This window comes from Cyanistes caeruleus, chromosome 2 (genome assembly GCF_971803275.1).
Source record: "Cyanistes caeruleus chromosome 2, bCyaCae1.hap1.1, whole genome shotgun sequence".
Classification (NCBI taxonomy): Eukaryota; Metazoa; Chordata; class Aves; order Passeriformes; family Paridae; genus Cyanistes; species Cyanistes caeruleus.
Window position 1 is genome coordinate 59,453,178 of NC_141702.1, and position 15,780 is coordinate 59,468,957.

The window sequence follows — 15,780 nt, forward strand, 5'->3', positions numbered from 1 at the left end:
ATCAACTAGAAGCATGTTTGTACTAAGCCACATCAGAGTTATCCTCTGAATTAAGGCTATATAATAGGTCATTTAAAACTAAATTTGTACAAAAAGCTCTGAACTTTTTGTTGCTAGTTCAGATATAATTTTACAGCTTTAGTTTCATCACTATTAAATTTACAGTTTTATTTTATCTGAATGAATTGGAGTGTGGTTAATTTTTATGCAACTTCATATACCACTAAAATCTTCCATATGGAATTTAGATTAGATAAGGTTCCAGGAAATGAGAGTCTTAGATGTGAATGACTGTAAACATGCCTAAAAGAGCTGTTCTGTAAGGATTAAATAACATTTAGAGTTAATTCTCCTGATTTTTTTATTTATTTTTTTTCTGTTGCAGAACACAGCAAACAGTTCAATTCAAGTTCTAAATTTGTGTGCGTATCATTATGGTAATTTGCTGACTCATAGTGTTTCATGGGCTGTGCTGCTTTACATGGTAGTGCAATGGATGATGATGTGCAAAAAAAGTCAGCAAAACAAGAATCTCTGACTAACAAAAGCCTACATTTTTGATAGGAATTAATTGGTCTGTGGTGCCTTCTTAGCACATCATGTTGCGTTTTCTTGCCTCGGGGGTTATCACGAGATGGCTGAATGTGGCTAAGCTGGGAAGACTGGCAAGCTGAAGCTATCATCTGATTTTTCTGAAATTTCTATGGCTAAAATAATAAAACTTCCCCATGTCTTCTTGTTAAAGAACAAGGAAATAGTGAACTGTTTTCCCACTGTTCCCATCCACATTTGATATGTATATGTGCAGTGTGTGTGGAAACTTCCCCTCTGTGCCTCTCATACAAGTCTCTGACTTATAGAGTACAACATCTCCAGAGTAGTTAATCAACTTTGTTTTTTTTTTTTAAATAACTTAATTATATTAATCCTTTTTTTTTTTTTTTTTTTTTTTTTTTTTTCCATCTCAGCATTGCAAACAAGATTTCAGGATGTTTTCTGTTCCCTGGTAATCTTGTCAGCTTTGAGTGGTTTTCAAAAGACCTCTGAGGACTTCTGAATCTCCTGTCTCTTATGCCCTATTGGTCATTGGTACATCATTCCTTAGGGAAAAAACCATCCAGAGGGTTCATTGTGCAGTTTATTAGACCATTAAAATAATTAATAATGTGTAAAAAACAGCAAAGGGGGGTGTGGGAGGGTCTGGGATGTGGAACTAACTACAAAACAAAGCGAATTTCACTGCCAGGACTGATACATCTTTTGCAGATATTATAACTTGTTTGAGGGGGAAGGATCATATAAAGTAGCTTTCCTCGGGGCTTGCATTCTGGCGGAGAGCTCATAAAAATCAATGGAAGTCTTTTCCTCAGTCTCTTAGTGAGTAATGCCGGCAATCTTCGTGTGGTGCACAGCTGGGCACATGCCTCCTGTGTTTCTGTTGCTGTTAGGTGGAGATTATGGGACAATCAGAGCTGAGACAGGAGCTGCTAGCAGTGGCAGCACAGTGCTGTGCCAATATCCCGGTGCTGGCAGAAGGAGTGAGAGCGGTGCTTGTGTGAGGCTGCCGGGCTTCACCCAGCCCTTCTGGCCCTCCCCTGGCTGCTCTCCTGGCCTCCCATCACCAACATGGTTAGTCAAGGGGCTAGAAGGCACAGCCTAACTGGGCAGTGGTAAAGTATTAAGGGCATTTAGGAATCAAATGGGGGTGGGACCTCTCACATTTACATGAAGTTATGCACTGCTGTGATATGAATACCAAGTGTTTAGAAGGAATTAAATAGTTAAGTTCAAAATTATTCATGTGCCGAGCGGTGTCTAGATGGTTTATAGCTGTAAGTAAGCAAAAGGTTTCCTTACAAAATTGATTTATATGTTCATTTATGTTCCTGAATATTGAGAACAGGGAGGGAATTAGCAGTGTTTCATGAGCTACACTAGCACATTTTTCACCTTATATGGAGAATTGCCTGCCACTTATCGAATGGGGTTAGATGTGCTGTTATTGTCACATTCCTTAAAGTTGGAAGAAATCTTGTTTCTCTGACCAAAGATTCAACTCATAAACTTATGATTTTGTTGTTTGAATGCTGTTTTTTCATCCAGGAATTGTTGGGATGGGCAGCGCTTCTTGAGAAAAATAGCAGCGTGCACATTTTCGCTGCTGTGTTGTGGAGTTCATTCCTCAGCTCGGGTGGAGAAACTTAGATGCTTGCAAGGGAAAATATGTTTCTGTTTGGAGTCATCTGGAGTTCCTCCTGGCTGGCTTCTCTGGTCCTGAAGAACACAACAGGAGGGAAGGTTCCAGGAAATGAAGGGAAAGACCTGCAAATCGTGTACACGTGGTATTTAAGGGGGTAGACCTCAGTTTTGTTTTTTCTTTATCCCTGCTAAAGGGGCTGGTGTTTGATACAGCCTTTTCATGGACTTGTTGATGGGATAGTGACTGACAGCTGTTGGCTGTAAAGATATTGACCTGCTGGTCATTTGAGTGTGAGATGGAATAAGCGGAAATATGGAAGTGGAGACAAATTGCTTATTTAGTCATTGATATCCTGGATTACAGAAGCCTGACTAAAGACTGAATAGTTGAAAGATAAAGAAGGTGACAATTATCAAATTTCCTTTTATAATAATGTTCCATTGATGGTTGCATTTGCTGAAATACTTGCATTTGAAAAGTGTGAGATCAGGTCTGGCTTAATGTAAGCTCTTCAAATTAACATACAGCTTTCTATTTGAAATATTGCTGGGGTTGTGGTATTTGGTAGGGCAGTGAGTCTCACCTACTGCTGCTTCTTGTTTCTTTGGGTACCAGAGTATTATAAGTTTTTTAGTGTGTGCGCTGCCACTCTCATGACTTGAGTTTGTGTAGTGATTGCAGAGATTTTTCTATGGTACAGCTTGAGAAATAAAATACTCCAAAAGGTAGTGATTAGGTGCAGTGGTTAGAAAACCTGGCTTAAGATTGCTGTTGCTGATTTTACTTTCATGCAGATCCAGAAGAGTTAACTGGAAAATGATACTCGGGTTTTTCTTTCTCCATAAAGGCAGCATTGGCTGTATTTTTTTGAATAATAAGATGTAAGGAAGAATTCATGAGCCTAGTAACATTTGAAGCCAACAGAAACAAAAGGGTAGTTTATATGGCTAAATACTTTGAAAAACCAACATTTGAAACGCGTAGCCAAATTGTTGCATTGAAGTATCCATGCAATTTTGAAAGGGTAGAGCGAAAGATATGGATTTTTATTTTCTGCTTTCCCGTTTGTGGTTTTACCATTCTTCCCCTTTTATGGCTCACCAGAATAGTACCAGATTTCTTATCATGTATGGATATAAAAGAACTTAAACTGCATGTATTTATTTTTAGGACTCCACCCTTGGGCTTTGGATTTTGTGAACAGCTATTTCAGTAAATTTACATCTATATGTGGAAACTGGCAAATTGAATACTGTGCAAATCCACATTTTAAATAAAGCAACTGCTATTATAGAAGGTAAATGATATCATAAGAAAGCCAAGTAAAAAAAAAAAGTTACATTTTTGTTTGCTGCTAAAGGAATGATCAATGCTTCCTGCTGGCTTTTGCACCCTGCAATTGGAGACTCTGGTGTGCAAATGGTTTAAATAATGCTGGGGTTTGTGTCTGCTTGGCGCTGTATAATGCTGGGGCTGAGGTGACTTAAATATACAGAGTGTGGGCCAATCTCGAGGCCCTTTCTCAGGCAGAACACCCATGGAAATCACATCTAAGTGTCGTCAGTGAAAACTTTGCCAAACAAATCATTATGGATTTGACCCCAAAGTTATTACTACTGAATTTCATATGTAAGCCTTTCATTATAGTGTTTTTTAAGAATGGAGTACTTGAATGAATCCTGGAATTCATTATAACTCTAAGTTTTTAACAGGGTGTCAGCCTCTTAAATTACATTTTCATTACTAAATACAGTTTCTTCCTCTTTGTTTCTTTCTCCTTTTCTTGTTGCTCAGAAAGAAGTAGAAGAGTTACTCTGTGGCTCAGAATTATTTTACTTTAGGCCAGCAATCTACTGAGGTGCCTAAATTAGGAGCTTCATCTTCCAGCCTCTCCATGTGCACAGTGGAGAGGGTTATATCCAGAAGGGATTTTGCTCAATGTCATCTTTTGGATGTGACTCTGTGGTGCCAGGGGTGGTGTAGGGTGCACTGATTTAGGAACCCAGAGGGATGTGGTTGGTTGGCAAAGGACCTCTGTGATTTATGATGTGAGCTGTATATAATTTGTTTCAAAATTCCCTTTTAGGAGTTAGCAGGTTAATTTTTTGTCTGTCTGCTTCATAGATTATGGGGATTGGCAATAGAGCTGTGTCCTTTAGTGCAGAAAATCTCACGTTGTGATGGGACCTTTTTGAGGTCTTCAGTCTCTTGCTCTCTCATACGCTTTGTGCCTCTGGCCTTGGTCCCCTTCTGCAGGCTGCAGGTTCCTTTCAGATCTCATGAAGTGTTTTGTGAGTCAAAACTGGACTGATGGATTGACTGTGTGACCAGATGTCTGCAGTGCCTGGCTGCTGGTAGCAGGACTGGCTGGACCAGGTGGTCCCCTCCTGGACTCAGATCCCAAAAGAGGGATTTTCAGCACAGAATCTGGATGTTTCATACTTTGTATAGCTAAAACTGCAGTAATCCAGCCTTCCCATGTTTAAAATACTGAAGGAACAGCAACAGAAAGGGCTGGCCATTAGGGTTTTAAAGCTGTTTTTACGTCTTTATGCTTCCAACTGCATTACATGGTATTAGATATAAAATATGGTCGATAGAGGTTGTAGGAGCACCCTTAAGCATGCCTCCCGTATTCTAACATCATATTTTCACCTGTGTTTACTTCTGGCCAGCCTTCAGTCATTCAGACAAAAAATTTCCTAAGTGTTTTTTCTGCTTCAGGCAGAAACCTCTTGGAAAGATTTTCAACAGAAGAACTCCAACTGTTTTTAAAAGAATGTATTACAGAAATTTAGAGAGATTTGTCAACTTTATTTAGCCAGTCATTCCTTCACAGCACTGTTATACCTTCAGGGAGTAGAGGGGGGAATCAGGGTGCTTTTTGCAGCCCCATGGAAATTAATACAGATCTACCAACCTGCCAGAGTTGGCAAAAATTGTTATCTGCACGTGCTCGAAAGAGCAGCTTTGAGGTTTGCTGATACAATCACTGAATACTCCCACTTTATAAAATGGGCTTCTACCTCACCAGCCTCTGTCTGTGCCTGGGGTGATGATAATGATGGGTGGTACTGAACACCCACCTGGGTAAGTCCATGACTCCTGCTGCCTCTGCTTTGTTGGAGGAAAAGGTATCTGGGTGCTTAATAGTCTTCCAAATTCACTAAAGCTTTATGCCAAGGCATACTTGAGGCAGTAATTGAAAAATTACTACTTTTTTACTAGTCATCATTCATGCACTTAATTCCAATAAAGCTGAGAGTAGAATTTATACTTAAGTTCTTATATTACTCTCAGGAGTGTCAGGGTTGAGAGATGTGATGCCCAAAGTTTGGGAACAAGGTTCAAAAAAGAACTTCTGTCTTCTACTTTTATTTGCTCCCAGGCTGGAGGAGACGCTATAGTATTGTACTGATAATTCTTTGTTATTTTAAAGGAGCAAGTGTTGGAATCATGACTTCCATAGAGGGGATGGATCTCTCTGCTTTGTTTAAAACCAGCTAAGCATAAAAATACTACTGGGGAATTTTATGAAGGTTGCAATAAACCAATAAAACCAAGAATCTATTGCATGACATCTTCAAGCTGTTTAAGAAACCAGGATAACAAAGGTTAGGACTTGAGGGTGATTGCAAGACTAAGGTCAGGTCTTAGTTATTCCATGGGATGGGAATGAAGTTGCTGCTGATATATCAGCATTGCCCCAGCCAAAGTCTAAAAGCTTCATAGAGTTTGGGTTACCTCCTCTCATTTTCTTGTTCCTTCACATTTATAAGGACATTGAGAACTCTTGCTTCTCCCTATCTCAAGACCTTTTAAAATATTAATCTTGCTCAGAAAACACAAAATACTCCTCGGAGTGAGAAGTGTTTTAGGTCTTTGCCTTCTCAGTCATGAGCCCCGAGAGGCACTAGGAGCTTTTCTGAAAGGGAAAGTTTATATTTGCACAAGTAAGGTGGAAAGGAAGAGGGAAGCACTGGCCAGCCTCTAGTGTTGGCCAAGTCAGCAGGCTAAGACCAGGGTTGCAGCAAATAGGTAATTGTTTGCAGAGTATAAATGACTAGTTGTTCTTACAATCTCTCTGCTGATTTCTTGCGCTAGCCCTGATAAAGATCAATATTTTACCACCATTCAAACATGCATTTCACACCCAGAAGTGCATGTTGCCATGGATGTCCTTGCAGTATTCGTGACACACTATTCAGCATTTTCAGCCTCTTCAGGTTATTAGGATAGTGTGTGAAGATTGTCCCTTAACATAGTGACTGCCCATCTCAACGCATGCTCCCAACAAAAAAAATAATTAAAACTTGCGTGAGTGGAAACTCTGTCATCTGTGTCACTTCAGTCTCTTTATTTTGAAGAAAAATGTAAGGGTCGTTAGAGTGAACTAAAACAATTAGGCAGTTCAGGACCCTGTGTTATAAAATCTTAGATAGAGTTAATCAGTGGGACAAATTATAGGTTTGTCTGCCTGTCAGATGGAACTAATGGTGGACGACCCAGGGAGTTTGGGTGCTGAGGTGAGAGGGAGGGGCTGCTGTGTTCTGCTTTATGTTTGTCTTGATGTGCTGAATTTTTTCAAAACATTTAAACAAAAGAGCTGGAATTTGGGTCTATATTTCAGGCTAATACTTTGAAGCTGTTTTCCCCCACCATTTCTGTTGCTTTTAATCAATTATGAATGTTCTGATGTAAATGCAGAATTAAAATACTAGGCTATTTTCTTGTGCATGATGTAAGGTCCAAAAATTTATACCAGATGACTGTTCTGGAAGAAGGAAAATTAAATACTTGGGAAAATATAAGAGAGTATTTTCTGAAGCATATCTTCCTGCATGTGATTTGTAAAATGTAGATATATAATTGTTAAATATGGTATCTATCACCAAATGTGAGTAATGAGCTGTTGATTATGTTGGTAGCTTTACAGAAAATGAGGCTTGCCTTTCTATATATGCATAATTTTGCTGGTTTTTGTTAGCTTGATGGAGAATTTCACAGAAATCCCCAGCTTTTTTCAGTTTTCAGTTCTTTTGAAGGGTTTCTTTTGGGAGGGTGGGGGTGGGGATAGGGTTTTGTTTGTTTGTGAGTTTTGTTATTTTTTACTTTGGGTTAGTTGGGTTTTTTTGTTTTTGTTTTTTTTTTATTTTTTTGGCCCTGAGCATTACCAGATATTGTGTGTCTTTCCTGGGGTGTTCTGCCTGAGCTCTGACAGAATAATGCCACTGTTGCTTTAAGCCCATAGTGTTGCTTTATATAGATCTGGCCTGATTTATAGTGTTGCTTTAAATAACAATAAGAGAGTTCATCTCCCTTTCAGAAAAGGTTTATGACTGATCTCTGCCTGGCTAGGAATGTTTATTTTTCTTAAGTTGCCTCACTGCAAAAATGTTTTGAAATTGAGAGTTGGTGGTGGGGTTTATGCATCTATCGCTTGTGCTCTATGCAGCTCTAATCCCTTTAGCACTAGAAAGCTGTGGTTTCTGATGGATCTCACATAGGTCAGGCTCAATTCTCAATTTCTCTGTCCTTTCCCTATTGGTCATCCTGTTTTCAAAACTGTATCGTTGACATGATCTATGGGTCTTGGCAAAACCATCAGAATCCTCAGTAAGATTTAGTTATTGTCCCTAGTCCTTTGCAATAGCACAGGCTTATTTTCTTTTCTCCATTGCTGATGATAAAATAACTTTGAAATAAACAATTTGAGAAAAAAACCTTTCCACCACCAGGCATAATGGCAGAAGGGGAGGGGATTCATGGTGGATTGCTTCTGGATGCTCTTAAAATGGCATGCATCAGCTTTCTTAAAAATGTGAATTTTAAATGTAAATCTTAAAATGCAGTATCAGCCTTCTCGCTCCACTTTTGCTGGAGCCATGTATTGATTATGTATTAAGTTGACAGAGGCTGATGAACAATTCCTTTCTAACCCTGTACCAGGAATCTGTGGGGCTGTGTTGTATCCTGTGTGGTAGCTTGTGCTTTGAAAGTGAATAAATAATGCCAAGTGTGGGAAGATGCATGCACAGGAGAAGAGATGATATGAAACATGTAATTTAGGACATGGAAGAGAAAGCTCTGCTCTTCCTTTTCTGCCTAGTCTGGTTTTCTGGTCTGTCCCATGTCTGCCTTCCTAGTGTCACTTTGTGGTGACCAGAAAAAGGAGTAGGCTGCTCCTAAAGCTGAGTCACCAACTCTACCTGCCACTTTTCAGGGGACCTTCCTGGACAAAGGGAGGCAGAGCAGCAGGAGGATTATTTGCTTGAAATCACCTGGGGCTTTTGTCTCTCAGCCTGTGGTAAAGAAGTGGTGTCTACTTTGGTCTCAGGGCAGTGGGCAAGTAGAAGGTCATGATATGGGAATGATTTATATTCATGAGTAGAGACCAGGAGGGAATTTTCACAGAAAGAGAAAAGTTAGCCAGTCCTTGAGGCTGTTCAGAACATCTGCAGACAGAATTGTGGCTCTAAGGGCAGATGAAGCATGATCTTTTCCAGACCAAGGGGAACATGAGTTACGGTGCAGAGCTACAGTCAAGGAAGCCTTACCTGCATTTCAGGGATAAAAGTCTCGTGATTAGGCTGTAGACCAGCCTGTGGCTGGAGGAATTTTAGTTAAAAAAGGGTGAGAAAACCTTTTAAAAAATTTTCTTTTACTGTCTTCCTAGGTGGGGACACTGAAACCACTGGCTGGGAGCATACGTGGTTTCAGTTGTGGTATGCACTTAATGCTGTGCTCATTCAGTGCAGAGTATCTGTGTCATTCCTACTTCCTTGCCCAAGCCAACTAATTCAAGACTGCAGGTCTTTGGCAGAGCTTTGCAAATGCATATCGAACTTCCAGGCTTGGTTTTATTTTGTAAAATTATAATTAAAAGAAAAAGTAGATGACTATGAAATTCAAAGTAAGAAAATTGTGAGACTTCCTAAAGAATAAAATAAAATAAAAATAATCTCAGAAGTTTAAGACTGAAAGCTTGGTGTTTTGTTAGTTGTATTGTGAGGTTTTGCTCCTTCATATAAGAAGGAAAGCAGCTTAATGCAGAAGTAATTAATGTACATTTCTCAGTGGTTGAATGATCTGTGTTCAGTCACACCTTCTTCAGGTAACTCAAGTGCATTAATCAATGATCATCTTTCTAATTAAATTGCTGAGTAGAGAGAAGATTTAGAGGATGATCATTAGTTTTGTGTAATATCAGTGTATTAAGGGAAAGTAGTGTTAACAAGATGTTCCTTTTTCTCTTATGATCAGTTAAAGGTTAGGAAAAAGGTCAGAACTTTTGTTTATGTGTTGCCTCTGAAATACAAATAATGAACAAAAATAAGAAAACAAAATCAAGTGCTTTCAGAAATATATTTAGAAAATAACAAGAAAGGTGGGGAAATAAATGCTTTGGATCATCCCAGACGTAAGTGTCTGCTTGGCTCTGTTCTGACAGAGCAGTTAGGGCAGATCCTGAAACTTGGCTTGGGAATGGGAGATTTCCTGAAACAAGCACCCAGGCAGAGGGAAGTGGTGTCCAGCTTTCCTTGTGCAGATGGTTTCTGCCTTCTGGGAAGAGCTGCATGCTGTGGCACTGCCCTGCCTTTGTGGGCAGGCTGAATGGATGTGCTCAGTCAGTGGTCCCTGAGGATTTATTCTTCCCAAGAGGATTTATTGGCCCTGAACAGAGCTGAAGCTCAGTGTGTCACTGGGCAGCCTGGGATCCCAGGAGCTGATTATATGCTGGATGTGTAAATGTACTCTCTTGTGTCCAGTATGACATGTGGTGCATTTGGAGTTGTTCAATGGGGCTGAAAAAGTTGTGGGATTTTTGTTTGCTTGTTTGTTTTCTGTGAGCAGGAGCAGCTTTCCAGCAGGATCTGCAGACTATCCCCAAATTTCTCTAGGAGAAAGGGGAGGGATGGCAACCCAAGAAAACCATGTGGAGCAAACTGATGCAGAAAGCTGCGACATCTGCCACAAGCTATTCACAGGTGGTTGGTTGAACACAGGTGTCACAGATGAAGTTAAAATCTCTGTCTCTGGAGATTGGCAAGGCAAAGTCTGGATGTATATCCTGTAGAGCTGTTTGCTGTGCATTTTACAGGAGGGTGCTGTGCTGTACTTGGTTTATCTACCAGTGGCTAGCCCTGGGGGGAACCACATGAATAATAAGCGTCACTTCTCTGCTCCCTTCTTGCCAGACCTGTTGAGGTTTGGTAGCAGCTCATACCTCCCTTTTGACACAGATGTACTGCAGCTCAAGGGAATGGACGTGTCTGTAGAGCTGTCTTCCTGAATTGCTCAGTGCCTCATCATTGTATTTTACTGGCTTTAACCAGGGGCTATAGTTTGTAATGATGATGCCCAGCAAAAGACCCCCAAAAACCTCTCAGTAGGTGCTTGCTCCCTGCTGGTGCAGACAGCACCTGCCCTGAGCTTTTACAGCCCTTCCCAGATCACAGCTGAGGAACCACATCTGTTCCTTAAGTGTTGCTATTGTGTGTATAATGTAATTACTCTTTGTTTACAGTAGAGCTGGAAAGGCCCATGGTAGCTTTGTACTAAGGACTTTGCTGCAGTGCCATGCCTGCTAGCCATTTGCTGGTGTTTATTTTTGTGTACCCCCCTGTTCTGCAGGAAAATGAAAATGTGAGTACAAGATGAATGACAAACCAAGGTTGTTACCATAGCACATACTGCCTAATCTATGCTGTTAAAACTTTCACAGCTGTGCCTACCTGTCTGTCCTTAACTAAAAAACAGAGCCTAGGGTGTTGTATATACCATGCTTAGTGTATGGGATTTTTGTTACTTGGCAGGAGGCAAGAATCTCAGTCTGGGATGTGTGAGGTTTATGTGACTGTAATTTAGTACAGCAGTTCTTTCTTTTTCAAATACTACTTTATCTTTTTTTTTTTTTTGACATGTAAAATTTTTTTTTTGTTTTTTTTTAAGATTGATTCCTTCAGAAGTGCTTTGCCCTTAATAGAAGTTTAATGGGAATTGCTGGTATTAAAGACATTTTGGGGAAAAGAAAAAGAGAGGAGTGTTGTGAGGTCACTGGTATAAGATGCCCATTTCCTCCTAACCTCCTAGAAAAAGCTATTTGAATGTGTAAAGGTCTGTATGTATGGAGCAATATTCTACCCTATAGATTTTTCTTATGTTAAGCCTTATTATTCAAGACTCTGCAGATCCAGGGAGATGGGTATTGCAGATCTGGCAGAGTGTTGCTGGGAAGTTTGTATTCACCATGGCAAACTTCCTTCAGTATTTGATGGACTGCTTGTGGGGGAGCACCATGACCTCCCTAAGAGGTAGCTTACTGGGAGAGCTGGAATCACTTCAAAAAACTTGGCCCTCTACCCTGGCCAGGAAGTTTTCTTCAAACAGAGCAGGGCATCATCCTTAATAAGTGTTCAAGTAAGACCTGACTGGTAAGGAGGGACTCTTAAGATACTTTGCCATAAATCAGTTCTGTTGTATCAGAAGTAGTATACCATCTGCCTGCTATAAATGTTGTGTTCTTGTTTCTGCCTGTTCCAATAAAGATAGAAATGTTTTAGATGTACATTTACAAATCTGTGATGACTGAGTGCTGTGAGATCACCCTGGCTGTATTAATAACAGCTAGCTGCATTCCCCTATAGTTATGGGCCAGCAAAAATTCAGGAGGGTGAGGTTTGCCCTTGAGGGCAGAGTTTAACTCTGCATTGTTGAAATTACATGTATATCCTGACACAGATCTTACACTTAGCTCTGTACTAGGTGTCACTCTATCAAACCATTAGTAAAGGAGACATGTCTGTGAGGAGCTGGAAATGTGGTTCCAGCCTGAAAGGAAAATGCTCGAGCAGCACTCTTCAGTGAGCTGGAACATGGGAAGAAAAAGGGCGCTTTTCAGGTCAGGGATTTTGCGGATGAGAGCAAGCTGTTGCCCCAGGCTTTGAGTCTTAGATGCTGGTGCACAGGAACTGAACCCCATGGTGAAGGAAGCCCTGTGTGGCTTTGAGGAGTGGAGCCATGCTGTGCCATTGTGCAGGAAAAGGAAGTATGACAAAAAACGAAGTTTGGGCAAGGTAGCAGTGCTGTGAGCTTTGGGAAAGATGGTATCTGTGGCACATGGATCATGGCAGTGTTATCTGAATGCCATAATCATGGCACTAGCAGCCTTGTCCTGCAGCTCTTGGCTCTGTGTTACAGCCGTGATTAGGAGGGCTGTGGTGGTCTGATGTTCTATGTAGATAGATACACCTTCCCCCACCAGCAAAGCTGGTCTGTGTATTATATTTGGAGTTTAACAAGTAGTCTTTTTGGTGTAACAACAAAGAGTTAGTTAATTAACCCTAACATTTCATTAGTTACTTTTTATTACTCACATTTCCTCTTGGGTGTAACTTGCAGCCTGATACTGTTTTTTGCTTTGCTGGCCCACTGTTAATTCATCCATTTTGTATTGTGGTTTTGCAGCTTTTATTATTTGCTGTTTTGTTTGCATTTCATTTTAATGGAGCAGCCTTTATTTTCAGTGAAGTCAGTTTAGGGCTTTGCTCTAACTCCACTGTCTTTGGAAGCATGAGTATGGTAAAATTCTTGTGTTAGTTTTAATTATGCTATATGTCAGCTTAACCATTGTCGATATCAGGGTATTTTTATGACAAGGTGCTTTGTGCTGTGAAGAAGCTGTTTAAAATCAGCTGTGCCAATTTGAACATTAGAGAAAATATTATAATACAGTCTGACACTTTGCAGAATGAAAATGACAGACTTTGTAGAGCATGAAGTTCTCCTTGCCAGCTTTTGGGAGCTCAGTTTGTCACTCTGCTTGTTCAGTGAGCATACAATGAGGATGGCTGGTGTCTGTCTTAGCATTTTCAGGTGATGTGGGAAAAAGAGCAGCTGGTTACTCCACATCATTCTTCTCAAAAGCAGTGGCTGGCTTTTCAGAACCTGGCTTGGTTGATGCAAGAGAACTTCATGGGAGATCTTTATACCTGATGTGCAGATATTTTGCAGAGGTCCTGACTGGGATTTGATAGAAGCTTTAAACATGAACACATGGAAACAGGCAATCCTATTGTGGTACAGGCACAGTTTGTGCTTAGGGCCACCACTGTAGAAAAGGAACTGTGATGGTACTGGCCTGTGTCAAGCCACCTTTCTGGTTTGAGTGTTTCCTAGATGGAAACCTGGGCAGCTTAACAGCAGCTCTTCTTGACGCACATGGTTGTAATGTGTTGTTTTACTGGCTTCTATTTTCCATTTGTACGTAGAAAGAAGTTTTTAGCTGTGAGCAGTCAGTGCAGAATGCATAAGTGAGGGATGAACTGAGTGGAGATGTTCCTAGCTGCTTTTTTTTTTTCATGAGAGCTGTTGGCTTGTTTATAGGAGAGGTTAATGATGTAGTTGGCAGTGGTTCAGAACAAACCTTAATTCTATTTTCTGTATCTAGGGATACAAGTGTTAACAAAACAATTTTTGTTTTTCAGATTGCCAGTGCTACAAAAATAGGGACTTCCAGTAAGTTCTTCAGCTTGTGAAGCCACAAGGACACCTCACCCCCCTTCTGTGCTTTCACTCATGATGCAGAGGAAAAGAAGACATTTAGAGAGCAAATAAATTATGCAAGGTTTGTTTGTTTTTATTTTGTTGGTTTGTTTATTTCTAAGTGTGTCAATTGCATTATGAAACATAATAAGCCAAGACCCAGATAGAACCGGGTTAAAATTTGTTTTAGTCCCTGGTTCTTAAGGTTTCATATTGTTTGGGTGTTTTTGAGGCTTTAGAATCAACCAATAGGGAACATCAGCACAGGGGGAAATGTAGGCTATGTGAACTGTTTCTTTCAAGGCATTAATCCAAATTTTAATTCCTGTGACTTCAGAATAGGTTGTATTTACAAAACTTCAGTCCAGACAAGCCTCCAAATCTGTAAACAGCAGAGATGCAGTTTTCTATACTTAGCAGGAAAAGGGATGTTATGATGTGGTAAATTTATCAAAGGAGAGGGAATGGATAAGCAGTTTCTGGTGCAGAGTGCATTGTTCCAGAATTAGACAGAAAATTATCAGAAAAGAAAGCCCTACTCTTGATGTCTCACCAGTATAATTCCAGAGATCATCAGATGTCTGTCTGCTGTAGTTAGAAACGCTGTGAATGGCATGAGAGAGGTGCTTTGGTTGAGGGTTTGAAAGACCTGGTGGATCTGAGCTTATGATAGGGCAAGTTTCCTCCATCCTGTTTAGTTTTGTCATCTGAAATAAAGGAGTTGCTTTAGAGATTTTAAAAGACTTAATCATGATGTTTTGTAAACAGGTGATGAGAACGTTTATCCAAGTTTTCATTATTTTTAATTGCTTCAGCATTTTTTGCTGTTACTAACAGAAGAAGCTTCACGTTGTTGTCAATACCATGCTATCTACTGCACCAGGTATGCTGCTAGCTATCACAAAATCCAGACTTGTTTGGACTCTGTAGCAGGACCCCACTGCACAGCCCTGACAAAGCTGCCTTTTAGGAGGTTTAGGCCTATGGGCAGTTGGCACATCACAGGGAAGGAAAATGGTTAGACCTCAACACGTCCTGTTCCTTCTCATTCCCCAGGAGTTTGTCCAATGTGATCACATCCACTGGCAAGGGATGCAGTTTCAGAGGGATTTGGTTTCATTCCATGCTAGGACAGAATTGTTTTTTCTCTCCTGACAAAATACTTTGGGGCAAAATTGTGTTGAGTAAACAAGGGGAATCTGTTGCAGGGTTACAGGTTTTTCCCCCCTGGTGGACATGTACCAGGCAGGTGATTATTAGACCTGATTGTTATACAGTATTCAAACACTTAAAAATAAATACCTGTGTATTCAGTTTACTTTGTAACCCACTCATCTCTTTTAAAATCTACATTTTGTAACAACTTAGAGTTTTGCCACCTGCAAGGGATTTAGGGCACTGATGCCACAGAAGTTAATATGCACAAACTCTGCATATGCTGTTGTTTGGCCAGTGAAGTATTTGGCCTATTCTTCTCTAAAACAGGCTATTTTTAATACCAGTTTATACATTCAGGATATATTATAAAATTAAAATGGATTTTGGAGGTGTGGTCAGTGTTCTGCTGAGCATGATTGCAACAGGTCTAGAAGGTCTTCTGAATTCTGGAGTTTCCCTCCTCAAAAAGGTAAAGTAATATAAAGAAACAACTCAAAAATAGTCAACTTGTAACTGATTTGTATAAAAGGACAGCTGTGAAACTGTGCCATTGATTGATAGAATTAGATTTACTATTCCAGTGTGTTGTGCCATTCTTTATTGCCATAGGTTAAAAGTGTCACTGAGATTTTACGCACTGCAGCACTCATAAAAGTCCTAATTTACTGTAGTAGTCAATCTATTGGGAGCTTGTGGGGGTTTTTGAGGGTGTTTTTTTTGTATTTTGTTGTTTTGGGGTTTTTTTTTTTTTGTGTGTGTGTGTGTTTTTTGTTTGTTTGATTGGTTTAGTTTGACCTGTATTGATAAAAGAAAGTATTGAACCTGATTCTAAAATTTAATGGGGCTACTGTCTGTTAGGTCATTTGTTCCATTTGAGT

General features: G+C 40.1%; 2 protein-coding genes across 7 annotated transcripts in view; both read left to right on the forward strand.

Moving 5' to 3' along the window:
- SCAF8 (SR-related CTD associated factor 8) overlaps positions 1-13,835 on the forward strand; it is a 156,983-nt gene extending 143,148 nt beyond the window's left edge. The window contains exon 21 of the mRNA XM_086877315.1: positions 13,687-13,835. The gene's annotated coding sequence lies outside the window, so the exon portion shown is untranslated. The remainder of the gene's footprint in view (positions 1-13,686) is intronic.
- Positions 1-15,780, forward strand: part of TIAM2 (TIAM Rac1 associated GEF 2) — a 166,614-nt gene that overhangs the window by 16,529 nt on the left and 134,305 nt on the right. For all 6 annotated transcript variants that reach the window (XM_086877306.1, XM_086877305.1, XM_086877308.1 and 3 more), the window contains one exon: positions 13,687-13,826. The gene's annotated coding sequence lies outside the window, so the exon portion shown is untranslated. The remainder of the gene's footprint in view (positions 1-13,686; positions 13,827-15,780) is intronic.